This window comes from Prionailurus bengalensis, chromosome D1, assembly GCF_016509475.1.
Source record: "Prionailurus bengalensis isolate Pbe53 chromosome D1, Fcat_Pben_1.1_paternal_pri, whole genome shotgun sequence".
NCBI lineage: Eukaryota > Metazoa > Chordata > Mammalia > Carnivora > Felidae > Prionailurus > Prionailurus bengalensis.
Genome location: NC_057346.1, coordinates 7855762 through 7880266, shown reverse-complemented (window position 1 = coordinate 7880266; position 24505 = coordinate 7855762). Strand labels below are relative to the sequence as shown.

Sequence of the window (24505 nt, the reverse complement as noted above, 5' to 3'; positions counted from 1 at the left end):
TTCCTCCCTCCATCTTGTTTTCTTCCCATCTTTGAGTCTAACACGATGCCTGTACAATATTTACTTGCAAGTTTGAGTGATGCAGTAAATACTGCTTTTTCCAGCTATGCATCTGAATTGAGAGATAGTAGGAATGACTGACACCTCCTTACCTGGTTGCAAGCAGAGGGTTTTATTTAAAAAAGAGAGTTTGACACTGCGAGTAAAAGGTTGTTTACAATCTGGGGGTCCCTTCTGACCCTGATCCTACTCCAACTTCTATTCCTCTCCTTGCTCATGACTTAAATTTGAAGGCAGAAATGCAGCATTTCTCCTCAAAATTCTGTTTTCATTTATTTGAAGAAAAGCCATCAGATTTGTCTTCATAATTGTCTCAATAAAAAAAAGATCCCTATTTAAGCTAGTATCGGTACATGCTGAATAATTCAAGATCATTTCAGAGCACAGATTAATGCCCTTGGCTGCCAGACTCACACAGTTAATGGTGGCCAATGACCCCAATGCTGGCTTAGCCTTCCTGCCTCGAATGAGGGCACCCAATGCCATATTTGGGCATTCTGACTCTGATGGGCTCAGTGGATGCAATGGTGAACCTTGTTCTCATTGTGATCACTAAGTGAGACTTCACCATTAACACCTGCCATGTGATGCCCCATTTTTGTACACTCTCTCTGCTCCTGAAAAGTTGAGTCTAATCAACATTTTGTAAGGCAAATCCAATTTTGAATATTCCAAAAAGAGATCTGGCTATTTAAAGAGACTCTTTAGAAGCACTGTCTTGTTAAGCAAAGAATCTTTACATAATTAGAATTAACTCTCACTGATCTGTTTTCTAGACGTGGAAGTAGGAGTTACCAGGTTTTCCCAGGGAGACACATGTGTACCTTTGCAATATGTTGTAAGGGGATTACAACATTTGTAACTCTATAAATATAAATACATAAACATGTATATACAATGGGGTTCCTTTGGTACACCAACTTTCTGGGATTTGTGAGTAGGCTGCCATTGTTCTTATTCTTTTGTTATAAATGATAACCATCTGTTATCCCACGACTGCTACAAGTGTCTATGCCATTTTACTCAACCTAATAGAAGACATGGTCTTGCCCTGGAAAATTTATACTCTACAGCAGATGAATGTGGTCCACAAGACAATGGTATTTAACGGGAAATGATTTAGGTAAAGACATCAATCCTCAGGTGAAAAGCCCAGCACACTTTTCTTTTCATTTCTCATTCAGGAAGAGTAAGCTATAGGTTCATAATTTGTTCTTACCCAGAGAATGAATGGGCACAAAGACTTGATGTCACTAGGCAGTGGCATTCGAGACCCAGGAACACCAGTGACCGCAAACTCACACACCTCTTCATCTGTAGGAACAGAGCCCACTGAGTTGCTACGTGATTTTGGAACATCTGGCACGATGGCAAGTCTCTTCCAGACAACATGCTGCCACGGTTTTTGCCACCAAACTTACTGAGCCACACTTTCAAGACTGGGAGGGCCAAGAAGCTTCTGAGATGCCTGGAGTCTTCCCTTTGTAATAGGAAAGACCCTCTTGACTTAGGCAGACTCCAAATACTCAGCCACATAAAATACTCACTCTCGACTTTGATGAGGGATCTCCATCCAGCGTAGAGAGAAGTGCCAGATGGGCACCTGGTATGTCAATCCAAAAGAAAGCACTGAATCAATAACAACAAATGCTGGGAGTATTATGATTTTCAAAATACCTATGTGCCAGGCTGTAATAGTATTAATCCTCAACCTAACTTTGCAAGGTTATTTTAGCCAAAATACAAAATTATTTATTCATTCATTCATTCATTCATTCACTCATTTGCTCAACAAAAAACGTTGACTACCTGCTCTACATGTCAGGAGAGGAAAGTAACCTTCAGAGCAGCTAAAGATAATGCCTGGGTCACTTAAGAGTAAGTATATTATGGAGATCAAACCCAAGCAAACTGATTCCAAAGTTAGTATTCTTTTCAAACTGGTGGTTTGTCTCTCTCCCTCTCTCCCTCTCTCTCTCAGACACACACACACCTCTATTTCTATCTCTATCCACAGGTGTGAACAAGTCAAACTAGAGAAAAGCACAGCTGTTTGGTTGAAGTAGAGGAGGGGAGATGCAAATCCCCATTTCAGGGGTCTCCCCCACCCCCGGCAGCAGTCCACACTCCGCACCTTCCTTGGACTGAGTAGAGTCCAGATTGCAAAGCCCTCCAAGCACCAAGTTACCTAAGCAGGTCATTCTAGACCACAGGGCAGCAGGACACACACGAGGCTCCTCGCATTTACAGGGACTTTGCCAGAGGATGTTCAGACCCTGACATCCTCCCTAACCGTGTATCTGGACTACCCTGGGCTCTGCATCCCCACAGAGGCACAGTCTGTAAGTCATCAGGCTGCTGTTACATCAACTGCTGGCCCAGCCAGCAATTAGTTAATCAACAAAGTAGTGACTAAAGCTCCAGAGTTTGTTCAAGCTGCCTAGTTGTTTTTTTTTTTCTGATTCAGTTTCTCATCTATAAAATGAAAATAAAAGCAGTATCTTTTCCGCAGTGTTATTGTATGCACTAAGCATATACGAAGCATTCAGTAAGGGGCAGTTGTTTACATTATAAAGAAAACCACTAAGATTAGTATTTTATCTCTAACAATAGAAGCACGATACTGTTTTGGACATCAAAAGTCAGGACAATTTTGGTAAGTTTGATTCTTTATGGGAGGATAATCATGAAGGTAAATGGTTGAAAACAGTAATAGATAATGAACAATTCAAGGAACTTGAAATATTAATCCTAGAGATAGAAAGACACCACGGATGCATCAGAAAATCTTCAAATGTTTGGCGCATCAGCAAGAAAAGATGAATTTATGCTACTATTCTAGGAACTTAGAGGAGAACTGAAACATAGTGGAACAGATATAGGGTAGAAAATATATTTCGATTCACTATTTCAGTATTGGAAATACTGAAATCATGCAGATTATCTAAACCAGCAGTCTTCAAAATGGGGGACTGAGATCTCTGAAAATATATTAAGATTTTGTTTCCAGGGATATATGAGTATGTATAGCTTTCAAGGAATCATTTCCCAAATCTTCAACCTCCATGTGTACTTTTCCAGAAAATGTACCTATCTAAGGTTAAAATTCTTTGTCACCTCTCTGTGCATTTCTCCTACTTTACGTAAGAGGAACCTATATTTACCAATCCTCACCAACCATGCATTACTCAGGGCATACAAACCTTTAGAGAACCAGACAAAGGAATACCGTGAGGTTGTATAATCCCTGACAAAGTGACAGCAAAGCATAAAGATCATGTGTAAGAGACATTGATGGGACAGAGCCATATTTCCTCCAGGTGACAGACTCATTTTAAGGCTCTCTACCTGTACATTGATTTATCTTAGAATTAGAATTGAGAAGTGAGATAGTTGTCACAGAGATACAAGTATTCAATTTATTTAAATTATTTAAATTGAAAAATGAATCCAGACTTTTTAACACAAAACATAAACCCAATTTGTCTATTTTGATTAACAATTTGGACTGCATTTGCCTGATAGGTAGTATGGAAGACATATAAATTGAATGAACTAAATCTATCAATCTGATTTTTGACTAATACATTTAACGTACATACATGATAGGGAATATGCGAGAAATTACAAGTCATTCTTTGCAAATATTATGATCAGAAGTTTTAGATGGCAAATTAAAATGTCCAAAGGAATCCATGATTTTCCAAAATTCTTTTATGAAGTATTCAGGAGGGGAAAAAAAAATACTTTGAAGATTTCTATTCCGAAGTGTCCAAATCTTGTGACACCATCTGGAAAGTTTCAAATGCAAATTAGACCCATCGGGAGTGTCGTAAAGGAGATTTCATACTGGGGTAAGACTTGAAACCAGGTAGCTTCTCTAAGAAAGTCTGAAAGCCTACAGACCTTTATATACCTATCAGGGCACTTCTAATCTCTAGTTGCATAAACATATGCTTTACCCTTTTACACCTCATAATAAAGCACTGTCTAATCAAGCCTAAGCCCCATTTATATCTGGTTATTTGTACCAAAAGTCAAGATTCATCTTACTACATTATGCTTGACTGCAAAAGTCATCCATTCAAAAAGACTGTGTGCCTACCACGTACCACAAATTGAACTAACGTATCTGTGACCAAGGAAAAGTCTCTGTAATCAGGAATTTGCATTCTAATTACATACACGATTATATTTTGATTACCTGGCCAAAGGCAAAACAATGCTAACATCCTTGTCTTCTCCTAATACTTTTAAATAAAATACCATTTGTATCAAAGAACAGAAGAATGTAAACCATCTAGACTGATGGATGTGAAGCTAGAGAGGTCAATGGGTAAAGATGGATGGACCAGCAGATGTCCAATAATTCATAAGATCTTTGTGACCAACAGCTCCTGGAAAATGAGAGTTTTGGGTCATGGTCAGAAAGCCAGGGGCACATGCTTCTTTCAAGTGCTGCAGGCTGTGAATCTGCCTTTTGTAAGAAAAATAAGCTGAAAACATTTCCACCATGCACAAAAAGGTACACCTAGATCAAGGTTTCTCAATCTCAGCAGTACTGGTATCTGAGGTCAAATAATTCCTTATTGTGAGACTGTCTTACGCATTACAGACTGTTGTGGTAAGCAGAATACTCCTCACCTTGCTTCCAGATGCCCCCCCCCACCTCCAATTATTCAATCAAAACTAATAGAGGGGCTGCTGTGAAGAGACTCTGTAGCTGTAATTAAAGTTCCAAATAGGTGACCTTAAAATATGGAGATTATTCAGATAGGTCTGATCCAATCCGGTGAGCCCTTGAAGAGTTTTCTCTGGCTGCAGGCAGAAGAGGAAGTCAGAGATTCAAAGCACAAGGTCAGAGGGCTGCAGGGAGTTCAACATGCTATTGTTGACTTAGAAGATGGAGGGGGACACGATCAAACTCAGGTGGGTGCCCCATAGGAGCTAAGAATGTCTGACAACCAGCAAGAAAATGGGGACCTCAGTCTTAAAACTGCAAGGAAATGAATTCTGCTAACAATGTCAATGGGCTTAAAAGTGGATTCTTCCCCTAGAGTTTCCACAGAAGAGTCCAACCTAACCAACACCTTGATTTCAGCCCTGTGATTTTTTAAGTATTATTACTTTAATAACCTGGTCAAGCACCCTTCCCAATCTCCCCAGAAGGCTCACCTACAAAACTGTGAGTTAATAAAGGAGTGTTGTCATAAGCTGCTACATCACGCAGGGACAGGAAACTGTTTCTTCAGCAACATCCCAAGCCTCTACCCACTAGAGGCCAGTAACACCATCACTGCATTACAGACTGTTGTGACCATCAAAAATAGCTCTAGACTTTGCCAAATGTCACAAGGATGGGGGTACAAAATCACCCCTGGCTTGAAAACCACTGCCCTACACATACAACTTGTCTCTGTTTAGTTAGTAAACACTGGCCCGCAAGAAGAGACGGGCATCTTGAGCTCTACACACAATGTATGACAATTTCAACTACTGTTACCTCTGAGCTGTTGAATTTGACCAGGAGAGACTCTTATGCAGAAGGAGACCATCATTAATTCTCTAAGAAATCAATCTATAACAAATTCAAAAAACATCAGGTCCCAGGGATCAATCAAGAACATTTGGAGAATAAAGAGTTCCAACAAAAATTGTTGCCTTCCATGTTGGTGTTTTGTTTTGTTTTGTTTTAACAGAGAGAGCATGAGAAGGGGAGGAGGAAGGAGGGAGAGGGGGAGGGAGGGAGGGAGGGAGGGAGGGAGGGAGGGAGGGAGAGAGAGAGAGAGAGAGAGAGAGAGAGAGAGAATCTTAAGCAGGATCCATGCTCAGCCCAGAGCCCAACACAGGGCTGGGGTGATCCCACAACCCTGGGATCATGACCTGAGCTGAAATCAAGAGTCACAGGCTCAACTGACTGAGCCAGCCAGGCAGCCCTGTTGCCTTCCACGTTAAACAAAAATACATGCAGAGAAAGTGGAAATGATCTCACTAGATTTGATTATTAGCTTTGGATTTTGTTTTCTGTAACACAGAATATCTCAGCAAGAGACAAACACTTGGTTTAAGTCATAGATCTGTTGGTAGGCACACTCAGTGCTCTTGGAGATCCTGTTGGAGCACAGCGGTGGCAGGTGACTTATTGCACATGGTGGGTGGCCATCTCAATTCTTCCTGTTTCTCTCTTCCTCATGAAGCAAACATTACTGTATTTATTTTGATAATCAAGAAATAAAGCTAAACAGCCTCATGCTTTCAACCTTTTGTCTCTTACAGTCTTCCCCGCCCCCCATTACCTATACATCATCTTATGCTTCCAAAACAAAACAAATCAGACAATGTTACAAAGTGTCTTTAAAATAGCCTGGGAGTGGGGCACACGGGTGGCTCAGTTGGTTAAGCATCCAACTCCGCTCAGGTCATGACCTCATGGTTCATGGGTTCAAAGCCCTGTGTTGGGCTCTGTGCTGTCAGCTCACAGCCTGGAGTCTGCCCCAGATTCTATGTCTCCCTCCCTCTGTGCCCCTCCTCCACTCACAGTCTGTCTGTCTGTCTCTCTCTCTCTCAAAAATAAATAAACATCAAAAAAATTTTTTTAAATAGCCTGGGAGTTATCAATCACCAAGTATGATGGGCTAGGAATAGGAAATAAACACGTGAGACAACCAAGATTTCTTCCTGCATGAGCACCTGGGTGGCTCATGGCTCAACTAGTTAAGCGTCCTACCCTTGATTTTGACTCAGGTCATGATCTCACAGTTTGTGAGATCAAGCCTCATTGGGCTCCATGATGACAGTGGGGAACCTGCTTGGGATTCTCCCTCTCTCTGCCCCTTCTTCTCTTCTCGTGCTCACTCGCTCTCTCTCTAGCTCTCTGTCTCAAAATAAACTTTAAAAATGAAGGTTTCTTCCTGCACTCCTTATTACCTTTTGTCCACATCGGTTGCTGTCAACTCTGCTTTTTATTTTTGTAACAGAACACATGGGGAATAAAGCCAGAGTGTTTCTGAGGAAGACAAAGGCAATAACCAAGTAGTAGGGGGCACGTGCTGATTGCATTTGATGTAATCAAATGAAACTTTGTGTTTCTGCTTGTTTCACGGTTCCTTTGAACACTGTCCAGAAATATTTTCTCTGTTGCTGAACAGAAATTTGATAGTTATCATAATTTTTTGGATCACTTTTTCTTAAAGGACATTCTTATATCCTTTTAAATCAAAATAAAGGGTCAAGACAATAATTATAATATCTACTCTCAGACACATAAAAATTCAAAAGCCAATTAATCATATATTTTCTCTTTTCTCACAGCTTTTGTTTATTTTAGGCTGAAAGCCTAGAGACATGAAAAGGAGTAATATTTGGCCCTTTCTCTATTTCTCTTACTTGTATGTCTTTTCCTTTTTCTTCACCACCCATCCCTAGATTGCTAGACAGTTTCATATCTCTCTGGAGATGAACCAGAAGGGAAAATGGTAAAGGGATAGGAAAATTTTACTTCGACCGTTCTGTCCCAAGATGACGCTACACTCCTGGGGCCTAACAGATGTCCAGGTTGACTCAGGATGGAGAACTTCTTGCCTGACCTGGTTATAGTCACCCCTTTATGCAGCTGTCACTGCATTGACTATTTCTGTGGACTATTTCTTCATCACTAGGAATCTATTTTTTTCAGCTTCTAGCTTCTTCATCCTCAGGGGAAACCCTAGGAAAGAGTGTCCAACAACCACCTAAGAATTTCCCCACACAAAGAGCGAGAAAGCTGGGTATTTACACACTAACGGCCTCTCTTTTGCTGCCAGCTAGCATTTTTCATACTTGGAGGAACTATCCCAGAAGCGTGTTAGGGGTCCACTACGGGAGTCCTTTCCAGAACATTCAAGCTGACGTCACGGCAGAATGCCCCCATTTAACCAATTCTGCCTATCCAGCCTGTGACTCCTCACTGTTGGGGCATCACCCTCAAAGTCCACTTTCAGGTATTTAAATAAATAAATACATTACCGTATTTATTTTGGGAATCAAGAAAGAAAGCCAGATGGCCTTGCGCTTTTCAGCCTTTTGTGTCTTAAAGTCTCTTCTCCGCCCTCCATCGTCTATACGTCATTTTAGGATTGTAAAAGAAAACAGACAACACAGTGTTACAATGTGACTTTAAAAGAGCCTGATTCTTCCAGGATATATTAGCCAAGTCTTGCCGGTATGTTATTAATGATCTTTTTCCCCCCCTGGGGCAAGGAAAGTATTTTCCCAGGAGTTCAAGCTGAGTTCTGACCCTAGTTATTGTCCTCTAATCTATGAGGCAAGTAAAGGTAAACCTTGAAAAAAATTAAGTATCACTTCACAAGGTGCCTGCCTCTGCATCATTTCTAGGCACTGACAATCTGCTGTCCTATAACAATGGGGAGGGAACCATTTTCATCGACCCAGGGGTTCAGGACAATCGGTTAACTCAAAGTTCTCACACAGATCAGTCCCAAATATCCCCATCTCAGGTCTCAGGTCACATTCCTCTCGTATCGAGACCCTTGATTTCAGCATGGGAGACTTGCCAGGGCTGAGAATCCTATGTCTGCAATTCTGCTTCTTTCACGCTCACATCTGCACCTGTCAGCAGCTGGATCTGCCTTCTGGCCACAGGAAATATGGGGTCTTTAAATGCTGAATGAAAGGTCTTCTGGGCTTCACATGGAGAATAATTTGATGGTGAGCTGAACTGAGGTGGTCTTTTTCCTCCAGTGCGGCTGTGACGATCAGTATCAATCCCAGAGTCCTCATAATTACCACTGCCACCATACCTAAAAAATGCTGGAGATATTCTATAAGCCTGTTTCCCTTTCCGATTCACCAGAGATGAAAACATTCATTAACTGTGAGGCTTGGCATGGCAGGGATTATCATCACCTCTCTTATCTAGTTGGTAAGCGCCTTTGTTTTTGTTTTTTATAATCTGGTTGGCAAGTTCCAGAATCGTATCGTAAGCGACTTCTTCCTTGGACCTCTTCCTTGGCCAACTGTCTTGGTCCGGTTTCCTCCACAAGGAGGTGCTGACGGAGGATTTGGCAGCTGCAGAGAATACCAGTAAAGTAATGACGGAAGAAGAGCTTCCAGTGAAGGAGCAGAACAAAAAGCCAGTTACCTTGAGATTTCAATCCCACGGGGAAATTTGGGAAATAGTGTCCGACGCGTGCTTCAGAATCATCCCAGCTTAGAAACAAGGGAATTGTGCTATTTCTAAATATACACATACACCTCAACTTCCTATTTCAAGTCAATCTTGTTTCAACACTGCTCCAGAGGGGTTAATTCTCTGACACATCTAGCCTACTTCACCCCTGGGCAGAATGGCACCCTCCCATTCTAGCAAAATCGTTAGGAATAGAGTCACTAGTAATGAGAAGTCGGCAGGAGCACACAGAAAGGGAAGGGTCTGAGGGCCATGTGTGAAGTACTGAGGACATCTGTTAAAGCTGCTCCATGTGGACAGCAGTGACCCGAGAGAAACACCCATATACCTTTGCCCAGAATGAGATTAAGGAGCGCAGATTAATGCAACTTGAGAAACACTCCCCTGATTCTGCCACCAGAACAATCCGTCAGACTTTCGTCCTCTAGATCTCTTGCCTAACAATCTGACCCACACAAATGGAGTTCCCCTCCCACCAATAACTGCACTGACTGTTTCTGTTGACTACAGAGCTTCTCCATATAGAAGTCAATCCCCATCTAGGCAAAGCAGAGGAGGGAAGGGGTAGACCCTCAGCACAGCAACACCCAACTCCCAGGAAATATTTCACCGCTCTCCCCGTCCCTCCCTCATTATGACTCTTCTTTGTATCTTTGATATGGCTAAGGGACCAAGGATCATGAAGGGGGTTATTGCACATTTCTGTTACAAGTTATCCCACATAAAAATGAAGACTAGTGAGATGCCCGGGTGTCTCAGTTGGTTAAGCATCTGACTCTTGGTTTCAGCTCAGATCATCATCTCATGGTTTTGTGGGTTTAAGCCCCATGTTGGGCTCTGCACTGGCAGCGTGGAGCCTGCTTGAGATTCTTTCTCTCTCCCTCTCTCTCTGCTCCTCCCCCACTCTCATGGTCTCTTTCTCTCTCAAAATAAATAAATAAACTTTAAAAAAATGAAGACTGGGGGCACCTGGGTGGCTCAGTCGGTTAAGCGTCCGACTTCAGTTCGGGTTGTGATCTCACATTCCGTGGGTTCGAGCCCCAGGTCAGGCTCTATGCTGACAGCCCAGAGCCTGGAGCCTGCTTCAGATTCTGTGTCTCCCTCCCTCTCTGCCCCTCCCCTACTCATGCTCTGTCTCTCAAAAATGAATAAACATTAAAAAAAAATTTTTAATAAAAAAATAAATAAATGAAGACTGTTTTCACATTATCTGTAGTAATTCCATACCTCAGTAGAAATGGAGGCAGGAAGAATTCTGGTCTGATACCCTCTCAGAGTAGTAACGGAGACTGCAGCCTTAACTGAACTTCTCCAGACACGGTCTTTGTAGTGAACGTGTAGACAGTTTTTAAGGTGATTTTATAATGGGTGGTGATGAGGATTGGAAGGGACTGCAGAGGGCCTGCACTGACTGCACTTTACATGGGTTCCCGTTTAATCTTTATATCAGCTGTTTGACCTAAGTTTGGCTATCTCCATTCCTATGGAGGAATTGGGTTTAAGCCTTGCCCAAAGCACACACTCTGTTAGGAACTGGCTAGGCCCAAACTTAAATGCTTGGCTGTATGGCTCCAGAGCCCACAATCATTCCATTAAACCAAGGACAGAGATCAAAAACTCTAAATGCTAGTAGGGACCAGGAAGAGAAAATACATGTATGATATATGACAGGGTATATCAGAATGAAAATGGCTAACTGGACTATATTCAAAGCCAACCAAGCAAAACAAGATACCATCATCTTGAACTGGGTTCAGGCCCATGAGCCCCTAATTTGTTGATTTAGACCAATGTCATTGTAGAAAATTTGAAGGAAGACCCTAGTTATGGACTAGGCATGGACCCTAGTTCACCCACCACTAATTCTGAAAATTGTGACAAATCATTTATCTGTCTCAGTTTCTACTTCCGTAACATGGGGATAACAAACTCCTGTTGGTACAAAGTCAAGATTTCAAAATATGTATAAAAATTTCCTAGCACACAGAAGGCATTCTACAAACAGAAATTCTTAAATTCTCCCATATACAGTGGTATTTTAGTCTAGTCCTCTCCCCCCACTTTTTTTTTAAATTTCTTTTTTAACCTTTATTTATTTTTGAGACAGAGAGAGACAGAGCATGAACGGGGGAGGGGCAGAGAGAGAGGGAGACACAGAATCGGAAGCAGGCTCCAGGCTCTGAGCCATCAGCCCAGAGCCCAACGCGGGGCTCAAACTCATGGACTGCGAGATCGTGACCTGAGCTGAAGTCGGACACTTAACCGACTGAGCCACCCAGGAGCCCCTCTCTCCCCTTTCTTTAAACCTCCCTCTCTATTCCTAATGATTTTATGTCACAGACAGAAGATGATGATGATGGGGACATCCAGAGTATATAGGGTTCTACACAGATTTCACAGATTATTTACAACTAGGGAGGTATGGAGGGCTAGTGACAGAAAAGCAATCTTTGTCTGACTCTAATGCTGAATTGATAGAGAAACGTCAGGCAGAAGAGGACAGAGAACCACTGTCCCCTCGGGTCTGAAGGGTTAGTGAGAAAAGGAAGCACAGATATTTTTTGATATCCTATGCCATTTCATTATTGAAAACACAGGTATATTTTCTTTTTAAAATAAGTTTGTGATCATTAACATTCAGAAGCCAAAAATCAAAACAGGACAGACAGTCCAACAAATAGTCTTATATTATTTTTGTATCACAGAATACATTTTTGCAGTTTTGTGTTGGTTTACAAAAATCTTTCACGTGTTTCTTAAATCCCACCACAGGAGTGAGATCATATGGTATTTGTCTTTCTCTGACTTATTTACTCTTGTCATTGTAAATAGCAAGATTTCATTCTTTTTTGTGGCTGAGTAATAGTCCCTTGTGTGTGTGTGTGTGTATAAATATACACATATATACATACATCTTTTTTTAAGTTTTTATTTCAATTCCAGTCTAGTTAACATATACAGTGTAAAATTAATTTCAGCTGTACAACATAGTGATTCAACACCTCCATACATCATCTGGTGCCCATCACAAGTGCATCCTTAATCCTCATCACCTATTTAACCCATTCTACATCCACCTCCCCTCTGGTGACCAGCAGTGTGTTCTCTATAGTCAAGAGTCTATTTCTTGGTTTGCTTCTCTTTTTTCCCTCTTGCTTATTTGTTTTGTTTCTTAAATTTCACATGAGTGAAAAACATATGGTATTTGTCTTTCTCTGACTGGCTTATTTCGCCTCGCATAATACACTCTAGCTCCACCTGTGTCATTGCAAATGCCAAGATTTCATTCTTTTTCGGGCTAAATGATATTACATTATATGTATGTATGTGTGTATATACATATACATATATGTATATATATGTGTGTGTGTGTAAATACCACATACACACACACACACACACACACACATACCATATCTTCCTTTTCCATTCATTAGTCAATGGGTACTTGGGCTGTTTCCATAATTTGGTTATTGTAAATAATGCTGCTGTAAACATTGAAGTGCATGTATTTTTGTATTCTTTTGGTAAACATCTAGTAGTACAACTCTGGATCACAGGGTGGTTCTATTTTTAACTTTTTGAAGAACCTCCATATTGTTTTCCACAGTGGCTGCACCAGTTTGCATTCCCACCAACAGTGCAAGAGGGTTCCCCTCCCTCCAAATCCTCATCAACATCTATTCTCTTGTGTTGTAGTTTTTAGTCATTCTGACAGGTATGAGGTGATTATCTCATTGCAGTTTCGATTTGCATTTCCCTGATAATGAGTGAGGTTAAGCACCTCTTCGTGTGTCTGTTGGACATCTGTATGTCTTCTTTGAAAAAAAGTCTATTCATGTCTTCTGCCCATTTTTTATTGGACTTTGTTTTTTGGGTGTTGAGTTTTATAAGTGTTTTCTGTATTTTGGATACTAACCCTTTATCAAGTATGTTATTTGCAAATATCTTCTCCCATTCAGTAGGTTGCCTTTTAGTTTTGCTGATTGTTTCCTTTGCTGTACAGAAGCTTTGTATTTTGATGAAGTCCCTAGATTTTATTTTTGCTTTTGTTTCCCTTGCCTCAGGAAACACATCTAGAAAGGAGATGCTATGGCTTATGTCAAAGACGTTACCACCTGTGTTCTCTTGTAGGAAGTTTATAAGTTTCAGGTCTCACATTTAGGTTTTTAATCCATTTTAAATTTATTTTTGGGTATGCTGTTAGAAAGTGGTCCATTTCATTCTTCTGCATGTTGCCGTCCAGTTTTCCCAATACCATTTGTTGAAGATACTGTCTTTTTCACATGGGATATTTTTTTCCCTTTGTCAAAGATTAATTGACGACACAGTTGCGGGTTCGTTCCTAGGTTTTCTATCCTGTTCCATTGATAGGCCTATTTTTGTGTCAGTACCATACTGCTTTGATCACTACAGCTTTATAATATAACTTCAAGTCTGGAATTGTGATGCCTCCAGCTTTGCTTTTCCTTTTCAAAACTGCTTGGGCTACTCGGGGTCTTTTGTGGTTCCATACAAATTTTATGATTATTTGTCTAGTTCTGTGAAAAATTCTGTTGGCATTTTGACAGAGATTGCATTAAATCTCTAGAGTGCTTTAGCTAGTACAGACATTTTAACAATGTTTGTTCTTCCAACCCATGAGCATGGGATGTCTTTCCATTTCTTTGGGTGGTCTTGAATTTCTTTCATCAGTGTTTTATAGTTTTCAGAGTACAGGTCTTTCACCTGTTTGGTTAGGTTTATTCCTAGGTATCTTATCATTTCTGGTGAAGTTGTACGTGGGATTGATTCCTCAATTTCTCTTTCTGCTGCTTCATTATTGATGTACAGAAATGCCTAACTAATGGTTACCCAGAGGTGGGGGTGGGGGGGACACGAATGGGTGAAATAGGTGATGGGGATTAAGGAAGGCACTTGTTGTATTGAGCACTGGCTGTGGTATCGAAGTGCTGAATCATCAAATTATAAACCTGGAATCAATATAACACTGTATGTTCATTAACTAAAATTTAAATAAAAACTTAAAAAAAAAACACTGTCAAGTGTACTCTAAGAAAAAGTCACAGTTTACTTAGGGTGAAATAAACTACACCAAATTGATTTTCTTCACCAAAACTCACAAGCAATATTTTCTGTACTATTTCTAGATAAACCAAGAAGCACTTATTTTTGTAGGGTTTTCAGGTTTTACTTATAAGTCACAAAGAGGCAACAGATAACAGACATGGAAAAAGACAGAAGAAAACAGGCAAATCAGCTTTCAGGACTCATGGACTCTGATGCTGTCCTGACCATGAAAGAGAAGCGTTCAAACTCAACAAAAGAAAGTAAACAGCAACAACCAGAGGCAGAACAACAAAGGCAGGCTGTTCTATTCAAACTGTAACTGCAACCTGTTTCTTCAAGTTCACTTGACAAAGGCAAAAATCTACTCTGAAATCCTTTTTTGGTGAGCTCATATGTTTCTCTCCCTGTCTGGTAATTCCCCTAAACTGTTCATTACACATTTTTAACAACATACGTAAAACTCCTAGTATTCAAAGGTCAGTAGCAAGCCTTGTCGTAACATTTTATAAAATGCATTCTTTCCCCCTACACTTCTTCAAAATTCATTTCGTCAAAGAAATGATAACCTAATACCCGGTTACTGGTTCTACAGCGGTAATGAATGCAACAACTAAAATGAGGACTAAAGCAAATTCTAAACGCCAGGAGCAGAGATCTCACAGAAGTGTGGCACTTTTAATGCTATCTTCTGGAAGAACAGTTAGGTCTTCAAAGTGAGAGAGTTCAAATGGGAGCCATTTAAATAGGCAGATTATCAATGACTAATGTCCTGAATGGGAGTCAAGGTCAAGATATTCAGTAATGAAGGGGCCTACCTACCTACACCTACAGCTTTTCTGGAAGCTGCTTTGAAATTTCTTTGAGATTTTTTTCAGATATCAAATATAAGCGAAAGCCTACTTTTAAAGTCTCTTAGGTATTTTCACTCGTTTCTGAATTACCTGTAGGAAGCTCTGACTTAGTTGTGCTGACTCTGATGTGTATGTGTCCATCATTATTAAATTCAGATCATGTTTCATGTCAAAACTTAGGTTGAGCAAAGCCAAGTTACCTCACCTTTGGTTTGTCAAAGTGTTCCTCCGGTATGCTTTGAGACACTTCACCTAATTTTTATAGCCTTCAGTCTCAACCTTCATCACAGAAATAAATACATATGACCTTCAGCCATGCATAAACACTAGGGAAAAACTGACACCTGGCAGACAGAGGGCGTCATAAATGGGGGGTGGAAGCTCCATATCTTCCCTTCCACGTTCTTCCCACTTGACTCTTTAACAATGCGGCTGAGCTGAGAGCAGGTCAAGATTATGCAAATCCCCCCATGTTCAAGCCAGCATGGTGCTCCTCCGATGTTTTAAATGTGAGCCGTCCCATGACAAAGGGTATCGGAGAGAAGCATTTAAGAGTTTTCAGGTACTGTCTGAGACTCTGTCTTTCTGTTCCTGAACAATGTGCTCCAGGGTTGGAACTCTTAGTCTCCTCAGGAAATCTCAGACCTTAGCTGACATTCCTCGTTATCTTGCTGGGCTCTACGGAACTTTCCGGGAAGTTTCAACTAACTATCAGGCTTGGGTGCCAAATGTGTGGCTTCTGCAAACCAAAATCCGTGGTGACCTTCAATATATTCCATCAATTCACTTAGTGAACAAAGCAGGGAAGTCAAGTGACCGGCTGCAAAGAAAACATCAGAGGTCTGCCCCCGGAGATTTTTCCCAAGGCTCTTGTAAAAGAACATGTTTAAGAACCACAACACTAACAAGAATCTGTTACTGCACTACAAACTACAAATGCCCGGACATCTACACACTTACCCCACCTAATATTTGTGTCACTATACTATCTGAACATAAAACAGGTGCTTGTAGGAGGTCCACTAAAATTTCAAAAGCGCCATTCCTGCCTGTCCACTGAAGATGGCCAATTTCCTTCTGTTCTTTGACCCTTTCCTCATTGTTCTGAAAGAGGACAGAAATTACACTGCCACACTCCAAAAGCAGGTGCAGCAGCTGATGGGAAAAAATGAGCTTTCTCAACTGTTCCTAATGCAATGCAAAAGATATTCCCATAAAGTCTATTGGTTTTTCCAACCACCGCGTCATTTAAGGCGCCGGCGGAACAGAGGGTGTAGATAGCTTGGAGGCAATCATCGGAAAGTCTAGAGGCAACAGCTTCAATTTTGGAAGAAACTCCACTGGACGCAATGTAAGCCTGGCTATGATGATATTCCGTGTTTAATCCCCACTTCTCAGCACAGTGTGAAGATGCACAGCCAGAATGTCTGCACCGGCTTCCTGAGGTAGGAAGCCCCCATATCTCTCTCTCAGATTAGGAGATTTATTGACAAACTTCACCAACACAGGCAGCTGCTCTTCTCCTGCTATGTCCACCACGTGGTCAGTGAGAATAGAAAAGAAGTGAGCATCTCCTGCTTCCCTGAGGGTTTCTTCCGGAATGCAGCTTTCACAGGTCTAGCACCTGTATCTGCTCTTAACGCCATGGTCTCAAAAAGGCTCTTCAGCATCTCTTCACTGGAATCTATCCAGCACTCGGGCAGCGCAGGGAAGTTCTTAGGAGTAGAGAACTTCCAAAAAAAAAAAGGAGCCCACGATGCCAGCAGTGTCTTGTCCATCCAGAGGGAGACAGGTTTTGGTTTCCCATAAGAATCCAAATTTCAAATGAAGATTTTGAGTATTCGGTGTTTTCCTTCTCTTTAAGGATTAATTTGAAGGGAAAGGTCTTCATCTTCTTCTTGACCCCTTTCTTCTGCACTCAGGCTCTGAGCATTGCTGCTGTTTCTCCATGTTTCTGTTCCTGCTTCGAAGTTTCATCCATTTTCTTTTTCTGTTACAGTGTCCTGATTTCACCCTCACTCAATTCTTTGTCTTCTGTGTCTACTTTGTGGATTGTTCAAATGTCTAGTAAGATCAAATACTGTTGGTATTGCATTATCTTGAAGAACCGCCCTCTAAAGACTAGTTGTACAGATCACCCAGGTCTCAACGTGTTTGACACGTAATCGATAACGTTTATTTACTTGATCGGCTGTTTCATCTTCTACGTTTGCTCTCCTTACAATGATCCACCCACTTCTGGCATCTGGCATGTTTGTGCAGGAACCTGAGGAAGGCCAGGTCTGACTGCCTGTCCACATGCACTGGGGGGCAGCACAGAAGCTGAGCATCTTCGCTGCCCCCTGGCCGGCCCAGCCCTCTCCTCCCCACCACCTCCAAGCAGCTGCCTGCCTGTCCTGGGCTCAGCAGGTGCCTCAAGTGTAACGCTTTTCTTCTTAGGGATTTGACTAGGTAACACCAAGAAACTGACTTTTCTCCTCCTTTAATGAGAAGTAACAAGCAAACTCTTGGGATTATGACGGCATCACATCTCCCAAGAACACTCGCTCTTAGACCGAGATTTCCAGTAAGGGCACTGAAATGTAATACACTGTAATCCATTATTTAAATCAGGTATTATGTCAACAGGAGCTCATTTGTTTTTCAGAACATTAGCACAGTTCAAAATTATTTTCACATCTAACGATAGAAAGTTGCCTTCAAGTTCTTTACCACCATCTAGGAATTAATTCACCAGGAGCAAAACCCAAGACAAATTTAAGAAGGCTAATGTCCCTCCCAGGCCCATAGTTAGCTGTCATTTCAACAGCGACAAGCCAGGAACTCTGTTTAGCTGCATTGTGCATGTGAGAGAGAAAAAAAGAGGGAGAAAGAAGCAGTCTGTGGATCTTCCTGGCCCAGTGACCTGGGTCTACCTCCATTATAACATTTATTACATGCCTGAAATTATTTACCTATATGCACAACTCCTTCATTGGACAGCAAGGCCATGGAAGGCTGTCATCATGTTTGATTTCTCTCTGTACCATCTAGAATAGATGCGTCATAAATGAAGGCCTCATATGTACTCGCTTCCATTAGTAGCTTTTAGCCTCCTTCCAAAAGTTGGGCAAAGATCTGAACAGATGGATTTGAGTTTTGCTCGTTCCATGTCCTCTCGTTCGTCTTTCTGTGGAGGTCACGATGAGGATCAAAATGGTCAAAAGAGGAAGCAGTAGCAGTCAAGAGAGGCAGAGCTCCCAAAGATAAGGGGTGGGGGGGGAGTTACATCTGAAAGTGCTTCTTAACACGTCCTTACCCCAAACTTGCAGACTAGAGAGAGAGTGACAGGCAAGGAAGTTATCAGTAGAGCAGGGATAGGGGACAGCTGCTGCAGTATATACAGCTTCTGCAAACATGATCCTTCCTAATCCTTGGCACACCGCTACGGGATAGAGGATTATCTCCATTTTAGAGAGGGAGAAGATGAGAGGTTAAATAATTTGTCCAAGAGCACACAAGTGCTAAGGGATGAAGCCAGAATTCCAACCCAAGTCTGCCTGTATCCAAAGCCTGCTCCTTCCATTAATCCAAGGTGTCTCTTCGGAAGATACTACATAGAAAGCCACTGGACTTGTGGATATATCCTCCAGTGTCCAGGTCTCTTGGTCCCAGCGGTGATTCCACTTGGGTGGGTCCCTTGAGCCCTAAAGCCAGGAGGTCCAGGTCTTAGGGCAGAGCTGGTGTGATCTAGGCACCTCCTGGGACCCACAGAGTTAACTTGCTCTCAGCTCAGGTTATGGCTGCTATGTTTTCAATGATCCAACACCCAGTGGGTGAGCTGTGGTCAGTTTTATACAATGCACCAAGTACTATTATTTGTTTCTATACTGACAATCTGTGTTAAATGCTCTACCAGACCTTATATAATTTATATGTGTTTATGTGCAGGCCAATTGTCCAAAGGACCTCTTTCTTCCAGCCAGGGCTCTGGCTCTATCTGGGATGTCAAGTGGGACCTTGCTGGAGCCTGAAGTTTTCGTTTTGCACAGCCCATCCTCTCTAAGGATTTGGCACAGAAGCTGTCCTCAGAAGATTTACAGCCTGGAACTGGACGCCTGCCTACTCCTGGCTTATTTCATGGGAAGAACAAAAACCCCAAACACCACCTAACGGAAGAAATGGAATCCGTGAGAATTCAGGAGTAACTCCTGGAAGTGGCCGAGAGCTCACGTTCCTCCTACACCTCCTCTTACTAGAAGCCTCTCTCAACAATCTCATTAAGCTTATCCGTTCTTCTTAAGCATTTTTTAGCATAGCCTTTCTGTGGGCTGCATAGTCCTAGACAGCAGAACTGACACCAGTGAATGCTAGCTATGGGAACAATTGTGACTGGGGGCAGCTGAGTGGCTCAGTCTGACTCTTGATTTCAGCTCAGGTCATGACCTAATGGTTCAGGGTTCGAGCCCCAGGTCGGGCTCTGTGCTGTGTGAGCTCAAAGCCTGCTTCAGATTCCCTCTCCCTCCCTCTCTGCCTCTCCCCACTCATGCGCGCTGTCACGTGCTCTCTCTCAAAATAAGCTTAATTAAAAAAAAAAAAAAGTAACAATCGAACATAAGACCAAACTTCCAAATAACTCCGGGTGAATGGGGGAAGTTATTGAACTGGAAGAGATTTGAGATCAAATTCTATTAACTTCTAAAGTCAAAGTCCTAATTCCATGATTTTAGATTTTCAAATGTAACCAGTTACCTTGCACGGGCTGAGGAGAGGGGAGATGGGAGAGCTAAGTTTTATTGAAATCTTCCTGCTTGGAGGACTATGACCTAGTGGTTCTCTCAGTGAAGAATCCTGAAAAGTCCAGCATGGCCCTGACTGCCTGAAGAAAGGTCTGCGAAGGATCAGAAACCAAATGGACTTCAAGGGGAATGGTTTCTGAGAGGAGCAAGTCAGTGAAGCATCAGTTACCTTGAGCTCAATCCTGACTCTCTAACCCAGAGAGTAAGACAAGCCCATCCCACCGCCACTCCCCACAAATGAAACAAATTTCTAATGGTAGACTCACCATTTGTGAGTCCCTGGTGCTAGAGCTGAGGCTGACTTAAAATCGGAAGCTTGTAGAACAAGGGTGAGGGGTGCAGGGAGGTTAGGAATGGGCAGACAGCACAGTAAAGGTAGGGAGCAGGCTGGGACTAGGCTGAATCTCGTGGGCACTGGATTCCCACTGTAGACCTGCACACCATGCCCCACCCTGAAGCAGCAGGCCCGCTCAACATAAGAGATAATGACCACCCGCACCTCGACTTTGCCGAAGGTCAGTCCTACCCCAGTGTCTGCAAAGGTACAAATAACCTGATCACATTCTCTTCCTCCCTTCCTCCCCACCTCCCAGGCTCCACGGATACCAGTGTGGGAAAGTATGTGACACTACATATAAGGCTTTCAATGTCTAAATGCCGAGGCTACTTTCCCTGACACTAGATTTCTCTGCCTCCTTTTTGATTTATCGTGACACTATGGCCTTCATTGACCTTCAGGAACAGCAGGTTGCTTGATCAAAGGCACTGGCTTTGGGATCTGGCAAATCTGGATCTGAAATCTATCCTTGCCATTAACCAACCATGCTACCAGGGATTTATTTTTTAAACTCTCTGAAACGCAACCTCAATTTGTTCATCTGTGAAATGGGAATCACAGTTAACTCCCTGAAAGGACTCAGAATTGGGATCAGGGAGGATTCAAGGGTGAGAGTTATAGGAGATGGCCAGAGACGCTCAGTAAATGTTCACTCTCTTCCTCTTCCAACCTTCTGTGTCTCTCTGACAGGGTGTGACACTTTAAAAACCGAGTACATTTTCACTGATGGCTATGTGATCTATATAAAATAAAGCACCTCCTGCCAAGTAAATAAATAGAGGAGAGCATGTACTCATTCCTGTTCTAATTTAATCTGTCTGAGTGCCCGGAGGTCTTTTCGAGCTACATATTGTTTTCACTCTGACCTTGGTACAGCGTTCCCATTGAATTTGTCTCAGTTCGTCCTTTTCATGTCATGCTGATGCCTTTCTAATAGATTGAAAGCACTTTGTTGAGAACAGAGATTAGTGAGATCTAATAATCAGTAAATACCTGTCTACCCTGGACGATGGGGAAGTGGGATGTTCTGGGTAACTTGCTGTTCTAATAAAGAGATAGCACGTATGCCTGAATTAGCAATTTTCAAAGAATAGAACCCATCAAAACACAAGACCAGCACTGAACACAAAGAGAGATTTTGTGATCTGGGAGCCCCTTGGAGGCTGGCGGGGACACGGACCTCATGCAGAAGAGTTAACAACTCTGGCAGGTAAAACAGAGTGAGCAGAGCTGTGCTCTCAGATGCTCCGGAATTTTTTCCAAAGCATCTTGGATTCTGATGTAGTCATTCGTTACTTGTCTCTTCTTCATGAGGATTTAGAGAAAACATTTGCTCTAGACTTTCCTCCATGAAATTTTTAAACATGCATTTACGTTTAATGCCCAATTGGACAATTCAGTGAAGGACAAGTGCTCATGTCCAGTGGGTCACTGATTAATGGGTTAGTACAGGTCAGACCTTCCCAGCCTCTGGCTCCATGAGGAAAGATCTCGATATTCAGAAACTGAAGAGGTGCCTAGATTTCCAGATAGCTTGTTTTCCTTAGAAGTATTTTTTTTTCTTTTACAGCAAATGTATATTCATTGTAAAACTTTTTTTTTTCAAAAAATACAGCCAAGAGGAACAAGAAAAAGAACAATATCCATAGTTTACCATTTGGAGAGGACTATTAATACTTTGAGAGCTTTTTTTCTCGGCATAAATAAAGATACACACTTAAAAAATAGGTTCGTGAAATATAAACTGCAATGGTATCTACTTTTTTGCCTCTAGAAAAATATGTCATGACCATCTTTCTATGTTAATATTCTTCCTCAGCATACATTTTAATGAACGCAAAGACTTCTGTGTATCACAAGCCATAGTTTATTCTGAAATCTAGCAACACCCTCATAAGCAACACTATTATTTAAAAGGGTGGGAAAAACATTCTATAAATCTTTGCTTACATCCAAGTTTATTTCCACTGGATGTTTTTTTCTTCAAAGTGGAATTCAAGGACCAAAGTCATTAAAAAAAAAAAAACTTATATATTGTCAAAGTGTGTTCCAAAGATTTAAACTAAAGGATAACACTCCACGGGCAGCATACTGCTTATAGGTGTCTGTTCCCAAGAAAGTTGTGATATTCTTGATGTCAGGGATTGTGTCATTGATCTTTGTACCCAACATCTTTATGTTTTTGGGAATTAAGTCACTGAAGTATTTGTTGAATGATGATTTGATGATTCATTGTTTAAACAAATGTATGACACAAGATTGTATGTCTCTGGGGCTCAGCTTTTTCTTTTACAAAATGAGGATTTTATGTTATATGGTAACTAGGATTTCACGTCTCTCGTATGAAAAGCAATGACCTAGATACCTTACGGGAGATTAGCCATATATATAATCTATAATCATAGTTATGCGAGCTGTAAGCATATATCATACGTAACTCAATTATAATTGTATAGAAATATGCACAGATGTGTTAAATATTCCGGGAGAATAAGGCTAGATGACACGATGGGATATTCCAGGAAGATGATGCTCAGCTAAGCAGAGACCACCAACTTTCTATCTGGGAAAAAAGTCTTTTCCCCATTCCACATTTTGTGTTTTATTTGTATCTAAAAAAACAGGAGGTAGAATTATCTTGAGATTCAGTTTCCTTAGGTAATTTCACCCAAGACAACCAAGCTTATCTCCCTAGATTTTAGGAACATTTCAATCGCTTCTAAATTACCCAGGATAAGATTCTATCCGTTGACTTTCACGCTCCTAGACCTCCTGGTTCATTGGCAGTGAATGCCTATAGACCTCTCTAAACTATCCCCATAGCAATCATGCCTACTTTTTGTAACACTTCCTTCTCCAGGCCTCCGTGCTTCACAGAAATATTTGTCTCCCACCATCACTCAATTTATTAGTTACAGAGTTATGGTTATTTACCAAAAGTCTGTAACATGCCTTTTAATCTACTAAGGGGAAATGAGGCCGTGTAGTATACACTACAATGACAAGCATAAACGTGATCTGCCAGACACGAGGAGGAAGAAAGCACTTTCCTCCGGGAGCCAAGACAAGTCTCATAGAAGACAACTCTTGAAGATGATGTTCGAGATGATTCTGGAAGAATGAGCTCCAGCTTGCCAGGCAGATGGAACTGAGCAGGTGACAGGAGAGAACAGGATTCAAGCAGAGATCAAGGGGCAGAGAATGGTTATTTATCAATCTCCCCCAACTCATGGCTCTCTCCAGTTCCCCTCACATAGGGTCACCTGGTGGTCATCTAGCGATCCTGATTTGGTCACCTCTGTTTGCGGTATTGCCTGAAAAGCTCTTGTTGCTTTTCAATCGCGGTTGGCTCTGTGACCACGCCTTCATCCTAAATGCCTCCACTGCTCTTCTCTGCATGAACCCTACAAGATCCAGCCTCTGTAGTACTAGGCCATTTAGTCTCAAACTCGTAGCCACCTTACTCTTTGGGTTTAAAAACTTCCCTCTTCCTAGAAGAGAGGCACTTCGAGAGCAGTGTGCATCGCTGGAATTTCTTGCGGGCTCTGAAGCCAGGTTGCTAGATCAGTATCTCTATCGAGCTTTGATAACAAGACAATGCTGGCCTTGCAAAATGAGTTTGCAAGTGTTTTCTATTCTTTAACTCTTTGGGCAAGTTTGAGAAGGATTGCAATTAATTCTTCTCTAAATGTTTGGTTGAATTCACCAGTGAAGCCATCTGTCCTGGGACATTTCTTTGTTACGTGGGTTTTGATAATTGATTCAATCTCCTTATTTATTATTGATCTGTTCAAGTTTTCTGTTTCTTCATAATTAAGTCTTCATAGGAGGCATGTTTCCAGGAAGGGATCCATTTCTTTGAGGCCGTTCAATGTGTTGGGACATAACTGTTCACAAGTAGTCTCTTATCACTTATTTCTGTGGCATCAGTTTTAATGTTACTTCTTGCATTTCTGAATTTATTTGCATTTTCTTTTTTCTTTGTTATTCTACATAAAGATCTGTCAATTCTGCTTATCTTTTCAAAAACCAACTAAGTTTTATTGATTTTTCCACTTTTTTTTTTTTTTACAATTCTTTATTTCATTTATTTCAACCTAATCTTTAATTTTCTTCCTTCTGCCAAACTTGGGGTTAATTTATTTTTTTGAGTTGTAAGGTTGGTTTTATATTTGAGTTCTTTTTTTTTTAATATAGGCATTTACTGCTCCAAATGTCCCAC

At 41.5% G+C, this 24505-nt stretch overlaps 1 pseudogene; it reads right to left on the bottom strand.

The window, feature by feature from the left end:
* Positions 1-15845: 15845 nt before the first annotated feature.
* On the bottom strand, positions 15846-17498 carry LOC122482925 (annotated as a pseudogene).
* Positions 17499-24505: the final 7007 nt, after the last annotated feature.